The sequence below is a fragment of the Corvus moneduloides genome, chromosome 1 (assembly GCF_009650955.1).
Source record: "Corvus moneduloides isolate bCorMon1 chromosome 1, bCorMon1.pri, whole genome shotgun sequence".
NCBI lineage: Eukaryota > Metazoa > Chordata > Aves > Passeriformes > Corvidae > Corvus > Corvus moneduloides.
Window position 1 is genome coordinate 156,222,122 of NC_045476.1, and position 16,138 is coordinate 156,238,259.

The 16,138-nt window shown below is 47.2% G+C and overlaps 1 long non-coding RNA gene across 1 annotated transcript in view; it reads left to right on the forward strand.

The window, feature by feature from the left end:
• The window catches only part of LOC116455409, a 75,707-nt gene extending 64,139 nt beyond the window's left edge, over positions 1 to 11,568 (forward strand). Inside the window, exon 4 of the long non-coding RNA XR_004244378.1 lies at positions 10,151 to 11,568. This is a non-coding gene — a long non-coding RNA (uncharacterized LOC116455409). The remainder of the gene's footprint in view (positions 1 to 10,150) is intronic.
• Positions 11,569 to 16,138: the final 4,570 nt, after the last annotated feature.

A 16,138-nucleotide genomic window follows, 5' to 3' on the forward strand; every position in this document is an offset into this window, starting at 1 on the left:
CCAAGCATTCAGGAGGATGGGTGCTGCCCCAGCCCACAAACTCCAACTGGCTGAGCATCGTGGGAGGAAGGATGAAGCTGCTCTGGAGTCCTTTATTTACTTTGGTGCTGCAGGAGTAACTTTACAAAGCAGTTGGTCCATAGTTCAGGAAATATTTTCCTGCTGACCACATCCCTAGCTAGCAACTGCCCTCCCACAAAGGCAGGAAGAGCAAAGTTCTAGCTGAAAGTCCTTCACTTTCAAAGTTAGTCTGATTTTTATTTTCTTTAAGTACTCGATTACTAGGTTATTCTTTGAGGTATCTTTAACTGGGCTTTGCAGAATGTTTCATGTCTTTGGAAAACTTTCAAGAAGGAAGTGTCTTAGTGATGCTGTGCAACTCAGAGGGCTGCAGAGGATGCAGGCAGGTGGTAATGCCAGAAGGAAGGGATTAGAGGTCAAAATAAATGCAATTTATGCAACGACTTCATGAAGAAATTCAGCCTGATGAGGGCATGGAGCAGCAAAACACCTTCCCAAGGAGAGACAGAGCATCACTGCTTTGCTCATGTGATACAGGGAAGGATCCAGCTCTCTTCCCCAGGGGATGGGCTGGTGCATCTTTTCCATCTCTAATGTCTCTGTTTCCTCATATCTGATGTAAATAATTTATAAGGCTCGAAACGTGATCATGGGGCTGTCTGTGCAGGAGGAAGATTAAAGCCTGGGGCCAGCAGTGTGCAGGAGACCTGGTACCTAATGCAATGCCTGTTCTCCATGGGCAGTATGCCAGGTGAAAAAGTGCTGGATTAATGCTTGAACCTTACCAGAGTCACCCCATGCAGTCATTTTGTTCTTTCCATCCCTTTTTCCATGTCTTCTTCCCTTCCCGCTTTCCCCGCCCCACCCCCCTCCCCCCCTTTTCCCTTTTCTGGTCTTTTTTTTTCATTCCTTCTCCCCTTTCTTTTTTTCTCTTCTGTTTTTTCCCCTCTTCTCCGCTCTTTGCCACTATTCTATATATGAAAAGTCAGCATCTCTTTTTGTTAGGTAGTAGTTTTTGGCTATAATTGAGCTGTGGGTATTCTGGTGACTTAAGAACTAAACAAAGGAGTTGTCACTTCTCTACTAGTCTGGCTTGAACCTGGAGATGAAAAATCACCTGTTGATGCAGAATAGAAGTCTGTGAAAAGCTGTGCTGGCACTGGGCTGAGAGATAACTTGAAGTGCCCAAGTTCAAGACCCTTGAATTCAGCCTATCTAAGTAGACAGTGAATACCAAACCCACGAGGCAGGGTCTGGTGTGAATAGCTGCAGAGCAACAGCAGCTCAGTTTCACTGGCAGGTCCCAGGACAGTTGCACAGGTGTTTCAAACTCTCTGGAAAGCAACATAATGCAGGGACAAATCTTGCTGGTTGTGCTGCTCCCTCACTTGGCAGACTTGCTGCTCACCTGGAGCTCCAGAGATTGAGGGAAGACGAATCAGAGTCCTTTAGCCATTCTGAAGCAGCAGCCAGAGGGGTTGATCAAAGAGGTAAATAGAGGCCAAACTCCAGGGATGGGCTCACTTCCAGGAGAGCTGCCTTTATCTACTCTGGTGTCCTGGTGGTGCACCTCTTCTGTGAGGTAAAACAGAGATGGTTTGGGTTGTTCAGCATGGAGAGCATGGAGAAGAGAAGGTTCTAGGGAGACCTCAGAGCACCTTTCAGTACCTAAAGGGGGCTACAAGAAAGCTGGAGAGGGACTTTTTACAAGGGCATGGAGTGATAGGACAAGGGGGAATGGCTTCAGACTGAAATATGGCAGGTTTAGGTTGGACTTAAGGAAGAAACTTTTTACTGTGAGGGTGGTAAGACACTGGCACAGATTGCCCAGAGAATTTGTTGATGCCCCATGCCTGAAAGTGTTCAAGGCCAGGCTGAATGGGGCTTTGAGCAACCTGGTCTAGTGGAAGGTGTCCCTGGCCCATAGCAGGGGGCGTTGGAACTAGATGATCTTTGAAGGTCCCTTCCTACTCAAACCATTTTGTGATTCTTGAAATCCTGCAAGTTGTGATCTCCTATTTCAGTTGATCCATTTGCATTAATTGAGAGGATAGAAACATGCTTGTGGCAAGAAACTGCTGGCAAGCGCTGCAACTCAGAGGTGACAGGTTCAGCAGACAGGTGGAGGAATGGCTGAGCCCAGAGCCTGAGTATAGCATCTCTTCACCTGCACAGGTGAGCTGGATTAAAGGCCCTGGACAAGCATCAGCGAACCTACAGAAATATTCTCTCAGAATATCACTCCTCTCTGATTCTCCAGGGAAACAGGTCAGTCGACCAAATGGGACAGGTGTCAACAATAATTACATTTAAAAGTAGCATTTGCTGACTTAATCTCTCCATGGCTTTGTCTTGGCATCTCTTGCTCTGTTTGTGGAGAGTGCTTTAAATGGGTAATTGCTTGTCCCTGTGCCTGGGTTGCTGGTCTTGTCAGTCCTCCTCGTGTAACTCATGGAAGTAAATTGTAAATATATATATTTTTAAACTTAGGGCTTTCATTACATTGTATTCAGCAACAAGGTCTCCTTTTTGTACCATCTCAAATTTATCCTTCAAACAACACAATTTTCTTCCATCATTTCAAAATACTGCAATAATGTTATTGTAGATGCAAGTATTGTAGCTATTTATAAGAACAGGATGCTCTCAGTTTCCTGGGACTGTACAGTATTTTCATTTTTTGGCTTCCCTTTGAGAATTGTGTAAACCACTCTTTATTTTCAGCAAAGCATCTGTTTTAGCTTCGCAATTACTTTGTCTTTTAGTCTGAAAGGGGCCTCAGAGCGTTTTAACCTCCTGCTTCCCCTGCCTTGTAATCCCCCCAGGGTTTGCCAGGCTCCTTCCCAACATGAATGAGGGCCAGAGGGGGAGCAGGGAAAGGGGGGATTCGCTTCCGATGAAGTCAGCCGGGCTCCGTCCTGCAGGGGGGAGCCGGGAAGGACCCCTCATCCGTCGCTCAGGATGCTGCCAGTGCCAGATTAGGCCGCGCAGCCCTGGGCTCAGAAGCCGGTGGTGACTTCACTCCCCTGCCGCTGACCTCCTCATGGGAAGCTTTTCCCAAGAGGAAGATGCATGAAGTTGTTAAATACTTCCCAATGTCTGGCTGAAGTTCCCCTTTTCCTAATTTAATTTCACTTTGCTTATGATTTAGGTGATTATTTAAAAAAGAAGAAAAAAGAAAATCACTTTTTTTGACAGTTTATGTATTTTTTTCTGTTTGAAACATCTTATTCTACCTTTAAGTAGATAAAAGTCCTTTGGTCTGTAACAGGTGAAGTGGATATTGGCTTTAGAGAGCATCTCCACAAATTGCTTTATCCCAGCATAAAGAGATATTTTAGAAAAAATTAAGTGATAAATTAGAAAAAAAAGAAGCAAGCTTGAAAAAGAAGAAGGATACACCAGGCGTGTCTGTTCTTTTTTCCCCATGGTCATAACTGGGTGCTGCTTTCTTTTTGTGTTCCCGTTGGTGGCTTGTGGAGTTCCACCCCTGAGCTCCCATCAGCAGCACAGACCTGCACTGCTGGGCAGTCCTTGTGTGTCTGCCCAGGTCCTGGGCTGCAGCAGCCCTACAGCTGAGTTCCTGTGAGGAGCGAAGTGCAGAAGAGAGGGTCATCCCCCCTTCTGCTGTGGAGTTCTGTGGGAGATAAAACACCTCACCCAAGCCCAAGGAGGGTTGCAGCAGGGTAAAGCTGGACCTTGAAGTCCTGCTGAAGTTCCAGCACCTCAGCCTTGGGCTAGGTCTTCTCCTGGGTCTGCTGGAGCTCAGTGGGGAAACTGGGCTGCCTTGGACCACGCTTGGCTCTTGAAGCATCTTTAGGTTTCACTGAGCTTGTGCTCCTGAGGGTGGTAAAGGAATTTATGTCCACTAGAAAACATGACAGGTGGCAGAAGGCGTGAGAAATTTGGTACCATGAGAGCAAGGAGGAAGGGAAACATGGAGGAGGAAGGAGACTGCTCTTCCTTCCTGTGTCTCTTCCTTCCACTCTCCATCCTTCCTCTTCCTGCTTGGCTCTCTGCCTCTGGGACACAACCTCCTCTTAAGGGGTGCCATCACCCCTCCTGGTTAGGAATCCAGTTGTGCAGCTGAGAGATGCTGATTTTTGGAAGCCCTGTTAAATGTTTTTGTTTGCTTGTCTTGGAGATTAAGCGTGGGAGCAGTTGCAGCCTGCGCTGACAGTAGCTGACAGTTGCATCTGACATATATTTCAATTTTTGTTATCTTCCTGCAGCTGTTTTCACAACACTCATATAAAAGGTCCACTTATCTCGCTCCTGCCACGGTAGAAAAGGCTTAAGAAAACATTCCTGTTTGTTTGTATTGAAACTGGTATGGTTTGCGGCTTTTATGTTTTTTTGCAGGGTTTGCGTTTTCTTTTTTTTATCATCTTGAACTCTTGAGCAGGAGCTAACAAAACACAAGGGCAGAGTCTTATCTCTTCTACATCAATGCAAAGGTAGGACTGTCACTGACCGTGGGATTGCATCGTCTCATTTCAGAGGCATGCCCTCTGTCTTAAATAAATAGATGAATCCCTCTGCAAATGCTAGGCACATTAATTTTCCACTCCCTTTTCTTACTCACTAAGGTATGTTGCACTGTAGTTATTAGGAGTCTCGCAGATCTCCTATAACACAGCAGATGCATTGTTATTAAAGACCTCTTGTTTTTATTGTTCATAGAAACAGCTGTATCAGAGGGACAGATGTAGAGGGGTTATTTGGCATCCTGGGACAGTGCATTGATCCACGCAAATGCAGCTTTGCATGGATGGACCAGGGGGTTGCACACATCTAGCTACCCTGCATGTAGCCAGCAGCACTGTGAAGTTTCAGAGGAAGCCTGGAAGTCTGGGAGATGGCAGCCCACATGGTGCCTGCAAGGCTGGCCAGGTTTGGCGCTGCAGCTTCTCTGGGACATATGGGATTTGGGACACAAGCTGTGGCTCCTCATGTCCTTTCCTTCTGGTGGCTGGTGTGGTCTCCTGCTGTTCAGGAGATGTCCTCCAGCACAGTACTGGTGTTTGTCCAGCCTGGAATGGTAGCCAGGGGCTTGTTTGTTTTTGTTATTAGATTGACTGAGAGATTGCAGACTGGGGGAAGGAAGAGCTTGATTTCTCCTGTGTGTGCTCTCAGGTGCTGGGCTCTGCTCCCCTCTGGCTGGTGGGGAGGCAGAGGGATTTATGATGTCATTACAAGTCTTTGTATCTCTGGTCATTAGCTAGATGCAAATCATGAGATTCTTAAATTGGTTAAAATTTGCACAGAGTAAGTGAGTCAGACGCTTTCCCCTTTGCAGTGGTCTTCCTGTCTGCAGATTGGTGGCGGGCACTGAGGGTTTCACTTGTCACTCTGCTCCAGCAGCTCGAGGTCAACTGGAAACCCTTTTCAAAGGCTGCATTCCTTTGATCAGTGACTAGTGAACTCAGGTATTTAAGGTAAATGTTACAGTTTTCTGGGAACGTCACCTGAGTTGCCGCATAAATGGCGTGAAATTATTGTCACGCAGCCAGTTCAGCTGACACAGGAATGTTTTCCACATGTGTGGAGATACAAGAGAGGACCTCTCAGTGCTCCTGGATGCTGAGGAATTCAGCCTCTCAGCCTTTCTGAGAAGAGGTTTTCCTGCCTGCTTTGTAAACTGTGAGAACAAAACATACAAATGAAGAGAATTACCCGAGATCGTGTAGGATGCTGCCGTGCTCCAGATCAGAATCGTCATCTTCCCTGTCCCAGTTTTCACTCCATCTATTAATACACCACACTATTTTTAGCCCTCTAAGTAGCCACGTTGTTTGTAATTAGCTTCACTAATAACTGCTCTTCCATACGCTGCAGGATCCACCAGCGGAGCACCACGCTTTTCCGAGCCAAGCTAAATACAAGGGCGGCTAATAAAAGGCATCCGCATTTCCAGTTGGTTGCTGCTGAGCAGACACGTGTCCTTGTAGCTCTTGTGATCAGTCAGCTGCCTAAATACAGCTCCTGTACTTGGGTTAAGGATGAGGTGTTACTACTCAGGGTTTCCGGGGCGTTCCCTCGCTGACCTTTCAAGAAAGTGAAGAAGCACGGTTTCTCCCTCTCTCCGGCGTGTGCTGAGTCAAGGCTGCTGCTTTCGAAGAGAGATAGCATCTTGCAGTACCTAGAGCTGGAAATTTAATTAATGGCTGCAAACATCTTAGATGACGGCTGTATTTACACCCAAGAGAATTAGTAGTTACTGTAGGGATTGGGAGGTGCACTTGGAGCAGCTGCATGGAGCTGAGTTACCGAACCAGATGCAGATCCAGCAGATGACTGCAGAGGAGATGATGGGAAGCTGCAGTTCTCTTAAATTCTACCAGTGACTGCAATTTTGCTCCATTAAAAACACAACTGCTTCACCAGTACCAGCACAAGGGTCCTACCTAAGCAAACAGACACATTAGCAGTTAGGAGGAACAGACTTTTTCACACATTTTCTTTTAAGAATCCAATCTCCATACTTCCAAGCCCAAAATTAGGAACCCAAAAATGTTCTCCAGCATGCAGAAAATGAGTAACTGGATGACTGCAGTGCTGCATCACCTCACTGCATGCTTGCTATGTGACTTTTGCAACAACTTTGTGTACAACAGCAGTTGTAGAGGCAGCCAAATGAGCTCCCCTTTCAGAAAATGCCCACATCAGAGAGTTATTAACTCGAGCGCTATGACCTCTTTGTGAGAGCACTGCTCATTGCCTCCAGATCTGTAAGATCTGTGTGAACGTCACCATGTTTTGCATGCGAGGTTTTTTTTCGCTCCCCCTCTTTGATATAAATATATCGAGATAGTTATCTTTAACTGTGCACACACACATGCCAGCCAAGCTGGTTCACTGAACACTGGCACAAGCCATGTATGCTTAAACCAGCGGTCTTTATTCAGGCAAAGCCCCTGTTGATTTTTCCTTGCTTCTGTAAATTCCAAAGCCTTGGTCCGAAGCTGGCAGTGTACGTTTGTTTGCCTTTGTATCGTAATACAGATGGGTAATCCTTGTAATACAGCTACGTCTATTTCCCAATAGAAATGTGCAGAACTGTGATAGGTTGCTACATAGGTTATTATTGATTTTATTCTTTTTATTCCTGCAAAACTGGCTAGGCTAAATGCTATATTAGACCAAATAGAACTCTCTATTTTTTTTTTTCTTCACCAGAAATGAAGCTGGCAAAATGGTCTTTTCATTTGCTGGAGTCTCCTAATTTGTGTCTAATATTGTATCACACGTGCTGCAAAGTACTGACAGGGCTAGATTACATCTGTGGCCAGTTCAGTTCCTCAGTGCTTTATTTGCATCCTGGCAATAACATATGACAGTTTTTTCCCCCTCTTCCCTCTATGCTAATTTTGTATGAAATGCATGTTTAGACATTTTAAAGGCAATTTTGATCACAGAGCATAACTGAAACAAAGAATACCAAACCAAGCCCCAAACCCAAAATTAAAGACTCTAGTAGGAAGGTTTCAAAGGAGAATCTAGAAAAACGGGGCTTTCATAGAGGACAAGTTGTCCTTCCAGGAGTGCTGACTGGGTCCAGTTCTCATGTTCTTCAGATAAATTCAAATGGGAAGAGGTGGACAGGAAGACCTGGGATGGAAAAGCCTGGAGCAGCAGGTTGCTTGTTCAAGCCCAGTACAGGTGTATCAGGGAGGAGATGACCGTCTGAGGCAGAAGGATTCTGGTGCTTCAGGAGCAAATGGATCTCGCTTGTCATGATGGTAATTAGGCTGAACATAAAAAGAAAGTTTCTTGTTTTCAGGGAAGCTTTTAAATAAGAGTGTTGGGATTAAGGTGTTTGGTTTGTTTCTGGGCAGGATCATGTGTTTGCCTGAGGTTAATGCATATGGAGTTCATGCCCCAGAGAGACCCTTCTCAATCCTTTAAAAAAAGAAAAAAAAAAGAAGTAAAATGTATATAATGAAAATAAGCTTGAGGTTTCAGGACAGAATAAGTTGGCCTGGTTTTATTTCTAAATGGCTGTCCTCATATAGAGCCTGTGCTCCAATGAAGGAATCATTTTTATTCCAAGGTTGATACAGTTAAGTGCTGAGGATGACTGTGTGAGGGTGTGGTTATGTGGCCCTTTTCATCCAGTATGAGTGTGTCCATTCCAGAGGGGCTGGTCACTCTGCCTTTGCTCTCTCAAACTGGTTTCCATCCCATCCCTGCTGGTGGTGCCTGGGTGTGCCTGGTCCTGCAGCAATGCACCACTGACTTGAACAAAATTTAACCCAGAGGAAAAACACAGTCAAGCTTGTTCTTGATTGTGTCAGTTCCTGCACTTGTCTGACAAAAGCCTTTGTTCCCAGGGCAGGTAAGGAAAACAGAGGTCACCTTGAGCAGTGCTGGGGATGCAGTGTGAAATTGGCCCAGCAGTGGGTCCCCAGTATGAGAGGAACATGGACCTGTTTTAGCAGGTCCAGAGGAGGCCATGGGGCTGGTCAGAGGGCTGGAGCATCTCACCTGTGAGGAAAGGCTGAGAGAGCTGAGGTTGTTCAGCCTGGAGAAGAGAAGGCTCTGGGGAGACCTTAGAACACCTGAAGGGGCTACAAGAGGTCTGAAGAGAGACTTTTGACAAGGACATGGAGTGATAGGACAAGAGGGAATGATTTTAAACTGAAAGAGGCTAGGTTTAGTTTGGACATGAGGAAGAAATTTTTTATGATGAGGGTGGTGAAATGCTGGAACAGTTTGCCCACAGAAGTTGTAGATGCCCCATGCCTGGAAGTGTTCAAGACCAGGTTGGATGGGGCTTTGAGCAACCTGGTCTACTATGCCTGGAAACTGTCCCTGCCCACATCAGTTGATTTGGACAAGATGATCTTTAAAGGTCAACTTCCAACCCAAACCATTCTGTGATTCTATGAAATGCTAGCCATGACAAGAGCTCTTTTTTCCAGTCCCTTCTAGGTAGGAGGAGACGGAAGTAGCCATCTCAGGCTTCACTCTTGGGTGTGGAGGTCTTGGGGTTTGGTGGATCTGTGTTGGTCCCCACAGCCATGACCTTGTGCTTCTTCCCACTTGCAGGCAAGCTGACAGAAGCATTGTGCCCACCCTGGAATCCCCTTGCCCACAAAGCCTCCCAGCTGGGCTGCGAGAACAGAAAATGGACTCCTCTATGCTGGCAGGAGCCTGCATGGCAGCCTGTGTGAAACGCATTGGTGGCTCTGAGATACCATGACAGGGTGATTCATGCATGGGGTTTTCTCTCATTTTCTGACATGTGAAGCTGGGGAGGTATTTGGAGTTTTCTCCCCTCACAGCCCCCGCTCCCCAGCTCCCCTCTGAAATCTCTGTGAGACACCCATGCAATGACTCAACCTTCTTGGGAGACCCTTGGGGTATTTCCTCCACCTCCCCAGCAGCGATTTCTCTGTGAGAAAGTTCGCTAAGGCTTGGCCTCAGCTCCTGTGGCTCACCAGAATCCTCCAAGGGACAGGCAGGCAGCAAACACAAAGGTCGCATATGGCTGGGTGCAAATGAGCCTGTGCAGTCATTCAGGGTTGCTTTCATCAAACAGATTTGAAAGAAGGTGTCTTTATCTTTTTCTGTCATTAATTTCACCACTAAATTATTTGCAACTTAGTTGTTGTGCTTTGGTCAAAACTGGAGGAGGTGAGGAAGCATCCCCCGTGTCCAAGATTGTTTTGCACCCAGTGCGTGGCTGGGTTGCAGTTTCACAGCTCTTTGGGATGTTAAAGACACTGACCCCAAGCAACTCTTCCTGAGCACTGTGTCATTACTTGGACAAACACTCACTGCCAAGCAAGGAAGGGATTAGCACAAACCCCCCAGACTGACACATCTGTACATTTGAGTCCCAGTCCCAAAAGGTGCGTCGTGCTGTGCCATAGGTGTTGGTTGAAGCATCCACAAGCAGAAAGGGTCATACTATGGTTGATTTGGTGGTACTTCACTCACACTCCATGTGGGCCCTAATATTTGTCTTGCAGCTCCTGGTGTGCATGTCTCATCCAATGACCCCCAAACCACCTGTCCCTCTGCCACTTTGGGTGCTGTCTTGCTGACCAGATACCATCCCCTACATTTTATTTCTTTGATAAAATCTTCTGATAGGTTTTTTTTCTTCTTGTTTTCTTCACAGATTTATCTGGAAAGTATGACCAACAGGAGCAGCTTACTCACCATTAGATAAGTATTGCAGATGACTCATGCTGGAGTATTGATAGCTGTGCTGCTGAGATGGATATCCTGTTTTATAACAGCTGTAGTGTGATACCAAGAGCCAGGAACCTTAATTTCACCACCCATGCTTTTTCATGAACGTGCTTTCGGTCTCTGACACCTTTTCTCCTTGGTTTGTCCATCTGAAGGGTTCACAGGGGATGTTTTGCTTCCCTCAGTGGGGTACAGGGTATGGGGCAGCTCATGTCACCTTGAAGTGAAAGCTATTGTTGAAAAGCTGCAGCTTTATAGCTGTTCTCCAGGACATGCAATATTTGTCTTTTTAATAGATGCCATTAGTGGCTTTCCTCGATTCTTTGGGGTTTTTTGTTTTGTTTGTTTTTTTTCAGAGCCATTATACCCCTTCTTCAGGAGAACAAACCGGAAGGTGCAGAAACAGGTAAGGCATGTTACTTTCAAGTCATTAAGGGCAAAATACTGGCCTCAATAAAGTGCAAAAAAAAAAAAAAATGTTGACTGCATGGCAAGTGAGAGTTGTACCCAGTGTGCCCAGTTCTATGTGAGGCCCTGGAATCACTACATTCAGGGACAAATTTGCAGGGTACCTGAGAGCATGTGTCTGAACCTTCCTCTGCTTCCAAAACCACTGGGCTCAAGGCTGTGTGAGCAATAGATGATGAGATTTAAGAAGTGATGATCAAGAGAAAGGAACCTGCCCTTGGGGGAGATGCAAAAGGAGCTGAGCTGTGAAGGTAGAGGGTATGTACAGGATGGCAGGAGCTGCTGGGGAGGTGTTAACCCACATGGGGTGGCAGGCGACTGAGGTGGATTTACCTTGGACGGGTGCAAAGGGCCATACAGCAGTGAGGGAAATTTGGTGTTAAAAGGAGAAATTTTGCAAGGGAGTGTTGCAGCGAGGGCCATGCCAGTGATGTCAGTGTGTGTGGGTGGTGTCACTGGGGATGTCACTGGGGGTGGCTGGGGCCTGTACCACGCTCTTGGGCATCACCTGTGGTTCATGCCATGGCTTAAACTGCTGAGGATGTTTGGTTTCCATGAAGGTGCTGGGCCATGGCTGAGCAGCTGTGGCTTGAGCAGTGTGTCCCTTTCATGAGCAGCAGCTTGGGGCAGGACTTTCCAGTGGGGCAGTGGAGGCGTGTCAGGTGCTGCACCTGAGTTCTCAGCAAACATGAGCCAGAGCCCAGGACAAAAAAATCTGGCTTGAGGACCTGTGCTGTGTCCCAGGGGCATGATTTGGGTCTGTGCATTTACTGTGAGGATGGTGTGACACTAGAGCTGGTTACCCAGAGAAATTGTGGATGCCCCATCCCTGGAAGTGTTCAAGGTTAGGCTGGACAGAGCTCTCAGCAACCTGATCTAGTGAGAGCTGTCCCTGCCCATGGCAGAGGGGGGTTGGACTAGATGATCCTTGAAGGTCCCTTACAACCCAAACCATTCTGTGGTTCTATGATTTTGATACTTTGCTACATTCATCGGAGCTTCTGTTCTTCAGGCTGTTGTGGCACTTTGGAATAAAGAACTGTGTCCTGCTCATGTGTAAAAAAACACATACTGCATCTGGCTCCAGCAGAAACCCCTGCATGAGGGCTTGTAACGTAGTCTCAATTAGGTCCCTGCCTTATAGAGTAGAAAATGCCTTTAAGGCCTCCTCCCTTTAGGCTCTGCATCAGATATTCACATGCTGTGAAACAATCTCAGGACTAAATTTTTCTGAGTGATAATCTGGTGTTGCTCTTGGTAGAAAGGGTGGGCGTTTGGCTTTGGGGGATTATGTAGCATCAGCCAGTGACTGCCAGGGTCGGGGTATCAGGAATTTTACCACTTGGGGCATATCCTTCTGCATTGACATGCCTAAAAAAGCCCCAAAACTCTGACAAATGCTCTTAACCATCACTTGGTGGAAATATTTTTGGGGTAGAGAAATGAGAACACAAGGCCCTGCCTCACTCACCTTGCATCACTGGGGTCAGGATGGCAGCTCAGAGGCAGGATCTGTGCTTTCCCGTGGTGGTCTCAGCTATACATATTCAAATTGAGCACCCAGGCATGTCACCTCACTGCAGCCTGGGGCTGAGAGAGGCACAGGGGCTTTCCAGCCCTGCAGGCCATTATTAGTAAGAGGGTTTGCGCCTGATGTGTCTTTTGGTTCAAGCTGTGAACTGCCACCGGGCTCTAAAAACTGCTGCTGAGCCTTGGTAAGAGTATTGCAAAAAGTTTCCGAGAAGCATAATAACTTCCCTAAATATATATATATATATATATAATATATATATATATCTATATTTGTGTCTAAAGATGCTTGGGCATGTGTTCATGCTGAAAGTTTGCTGACCCCAGTAGAGGGGATTTGTACTATTGCCATCATTTGGGAAGCTCAGGCAGGTAGTGGACAAGGATAAGGAAGTCGTCGTTGGGGTTTTGCTTCTCTGTCAGTTTGGGATGGTGGATTTGGGGGCATGTTTGCGGGTTTGGTGAGTAGGTAGAACAATTTAGAGCAATGTGAGTGGCGTGTATGGTAACTTCAAGATTGTGCCAGTTGAGCAACTAGATCAGGGATTACAGATCCCAGGGCACCTGAAGTCCAAATAGGTTTTTAAGTCACACAGGTCATTTTAAAAGCGATAATTAAGTTTCTGAGTTCCTCACTAGTGCCTACAAATGTTCATGCAAATGGCTCATGAAGCACTTGCAGTCTATAACTTCTGCTAGAGGAAAATGTGCTATTAGGTGGAAATTAGCTGCCCATGTGGCATTTTCTGTCTTGGAGTCTCAGGGAGTTCTACTGAGTTGTGTTAATACAGCTGTGCTGAAGGTACTACTCATCTGCATGCTCTGATAACCATCCTCATGTGAAATGGATCCCTGTGGAGCTGTTTGAGATGTTGCTGCTCCTAGTTCCCAACCTGCCCGCTTGCCAAAAGCTGCTACCCACAGAGGCAGGGCTAAGCATGGGCTTTGCGTGCCGTACCTGTACCTTATCCCTTGCTCTGTATGAGCACAAACCCATCTTTGCTTACTGGGAGAACTGGAGCACCAGATGGGAAGCTGAAATGTGGCATATCTATTCGGCCTCCCCTTAACTGGAGGGGTGGAGGATCGAAGGCTGGGAGTGCACTGAGGTGGAGGCAGTGACATGTCAGGTGCTGAAGCTAGGCTTTGAGAGCAGTTTTGCCCTCTGGAAGTGTCTGCTTTTTTACGCTGGACTGGTTGGCAAGGTGGGAGCCATCTCATGGCACCCTCCCCATGTAGGTCAGCAGTGCAGCTTCTGGTTTATGCTGCAGCCAGGGGAGATCTAGTCAACATTGTCCATGCGGTTTAAGGTGTGATGGATCTGATGAATGGGATGAATTGCACCTTCATCTTCCTTGGCTGTGTGGCAGATTCTTCATCGCCTGCAGAAACACCCCGTGCCAACTTGTTTGGATGCAGATGCCAACACTGCAAACACCTTTCTCTGATGAGATGTGGCGTGCCCCAGCCAGCTCACTTTGACTCGATACGATACTTCAGATGGCTCTAGGGTGGGTGAGATGAATCCTACACCTGCTCTAGCAATGCTCGTGCCCCAAGCTTTGCTGGGCTGTTGGGGGGGGGGGTGTTAAAGCAAGTTTAGTGACCCCTTCTTGCAGCAAGACTGAATTTCCATCCACTTCTGAAGAAGATGGTGGTCAGATCAAGGCCAGCTTGGAGAAGGGAAAACTCTGTGTAGGTCATTTGCAATTTGCCAGTGGCTGAGTTACCCGCAGTCTGTGCACCCACCGCAGCTGTGACCCATGGATGTGATGGGGAGGCAAAGGTAGGACTTCAGGGCATGGCACAAGAGGAGTGTGAGACCTTTTCAGGAATACTGTTGTTTGAGGCAGTATGTGGACAGTAAATACGGTCACTTTTCCCTTTTTCCCGAAGATTTAATTAGTTTTGTGGCAAAGGTTGCTTTCTGTCTTGGCTCAAGGATTTCACAATTTTAACACTTGCCTTCTGGAGGTCCAAAGGCCATGTGAGCATGGGGAGCATGGGCTGATGGGCATTTGGTGCGCATTCTTGTGCTGGTGCACGTGGATGGTTGTGCCAGTGAGCTCTAGCCATGTCTCTTTCCAGGTCCCAGTACACCCTCTCCCTTTTAGATGATCCCTGGTGCAGGTGTACGTGGCTGGCTCTGCCATCTGCTCTGGTTACAGTGGCAGCAGATTTCCCTCCCTGCAAGGGGGGTTCTCCCTGGCTGCTGCAGAGCTTGAGCAGGGAGCTGCTACAGCGGGCTCTGCTACTGCAGCAGGTCTTTAGATGTACCATGAACAAGGAGGAGGGGAAGCACCTGGAGATACATCTGCATTGGACCATGTCTCGCAGCTGTCCTAAGTGGGCAGCAAGCCCAGTCAGTAGGTCTGCACAATACCAGTGTCCTGCCCATATGGCTTCACCAGCCTGGCTGCCTGTCCCAGGTAGTGTCAGCCTGTGCAAGAGACTGGTGCTTGTTTGGTTGTGTCTTAAAGCTTTGATTGCTGCCAGATCACTACCCTGAGCCTCCCCCAGCTTCATTTTTCTCTTTGCATTTGGAGTTGCAGCCTGAAAACACTCAAGCTAAACTCTGTGCCCCAACGGCTGCTCATCTGAAAGTGTGGAGCCAGCTCGCAGCAGCTGCTAAAATAGCAGAACTGAAGTGGGGAATGAAAAGTGAGATGGTGATTAAGACCCAATTTCCTGTCGTGGCCCCACAGTGTTCCTGCCAGCAGTGGAGACATTGGCAGCATTGGTGTGAAATGTCTCAGCCTTCTGCCTTGGGCTGGCTGAATCACTCGCACTGCCCTGTGCTGCTCGCTTGTCCCAGTGCTTTGTAGACCTTGGCTAGGCTGGGCTCAGGGGGGTGATGAGGATCCTCTTTGGGGAGTCTATGCAGGCTGGTCCTGGCTGAGTTGGGGTTGGAAGCAGCTGTGGTGTGACCCAGGCCAGCCCTGAAGCAGGCTGATATTAGTTGCTTTGTGTTACCTGGAAGACATAGAAGAGTGCACAGGATTTGAAAACACTGGTAACACTGGTCCTCTGGAATTTTTTCTCCTATCCCTGCCAGTAATTTTCCTGGGACCCACCATTTAGGACTGGGAGAGAGGAAGATGCAAGAAAGAGAAATTGCTGCTGAAGGGATGGCAAAGCTCCCTAGCTGATGCTGTTTGTTCCAAGGGCATGTGGGTTGTTCACCTGTCCTACCATTTGGTCCCTCATGTACCTAAATGTTGTAAAAAGCCAAATGCATTAGAATTAGTTTATCTTTTTGGACTTCTTGCATCAGAAGGTTATTCAAGAGAAAACATAAAAAATAGAGTGCAAAGATGATGCTGAGCTGATGGCTCTTCCTCTAAGGACACCGTTCCACTTGCACTCACTAACATGCTGTATGTGTATGAGTGTCAAAGGCAGCTTCTGGTTTCTTTCTCACTGTGGAAGTGCAAATCACTGCTCTCCTGTCTCTGCTCCAGCAGCTCCTAGGTCTGTGTTGTAGAGGTTAGAACCTGATGTGTTTCAGCAGTCCAAACCACATCATTGTAAACTGTATCATTCCTGATTGGAACAGTAATGTGAAACACAGAGATGAGTCTTGCTTACACTTCTTCATCCTTTGAAGAAAGCCAGTTGCAAAATCCACTGTGAAGAGCCCAGAACCCCACAGACAGTGGTGTTTGCTCTGCACTTAGTGGTTACCCCATTTCTTTCTGTGTTTGAAAGTCAGAGCAGCTCCCGTCACCCACCCTTCTTGAACCCACCAGAATCTCTCACTAACTTTTGCTCTGCAAAGGAGAGTTGCTGGTTAATTGGGCACCATGAGGGACCACTGCTTGAAACTCTGTTGGCTTTTGCTCTTCCTGGCTTCTCTTGGGGTCACCTGCATCTCCTCCAAGCCTGCCTCTTCCTCTGCATTCATGCAGCACCCAGT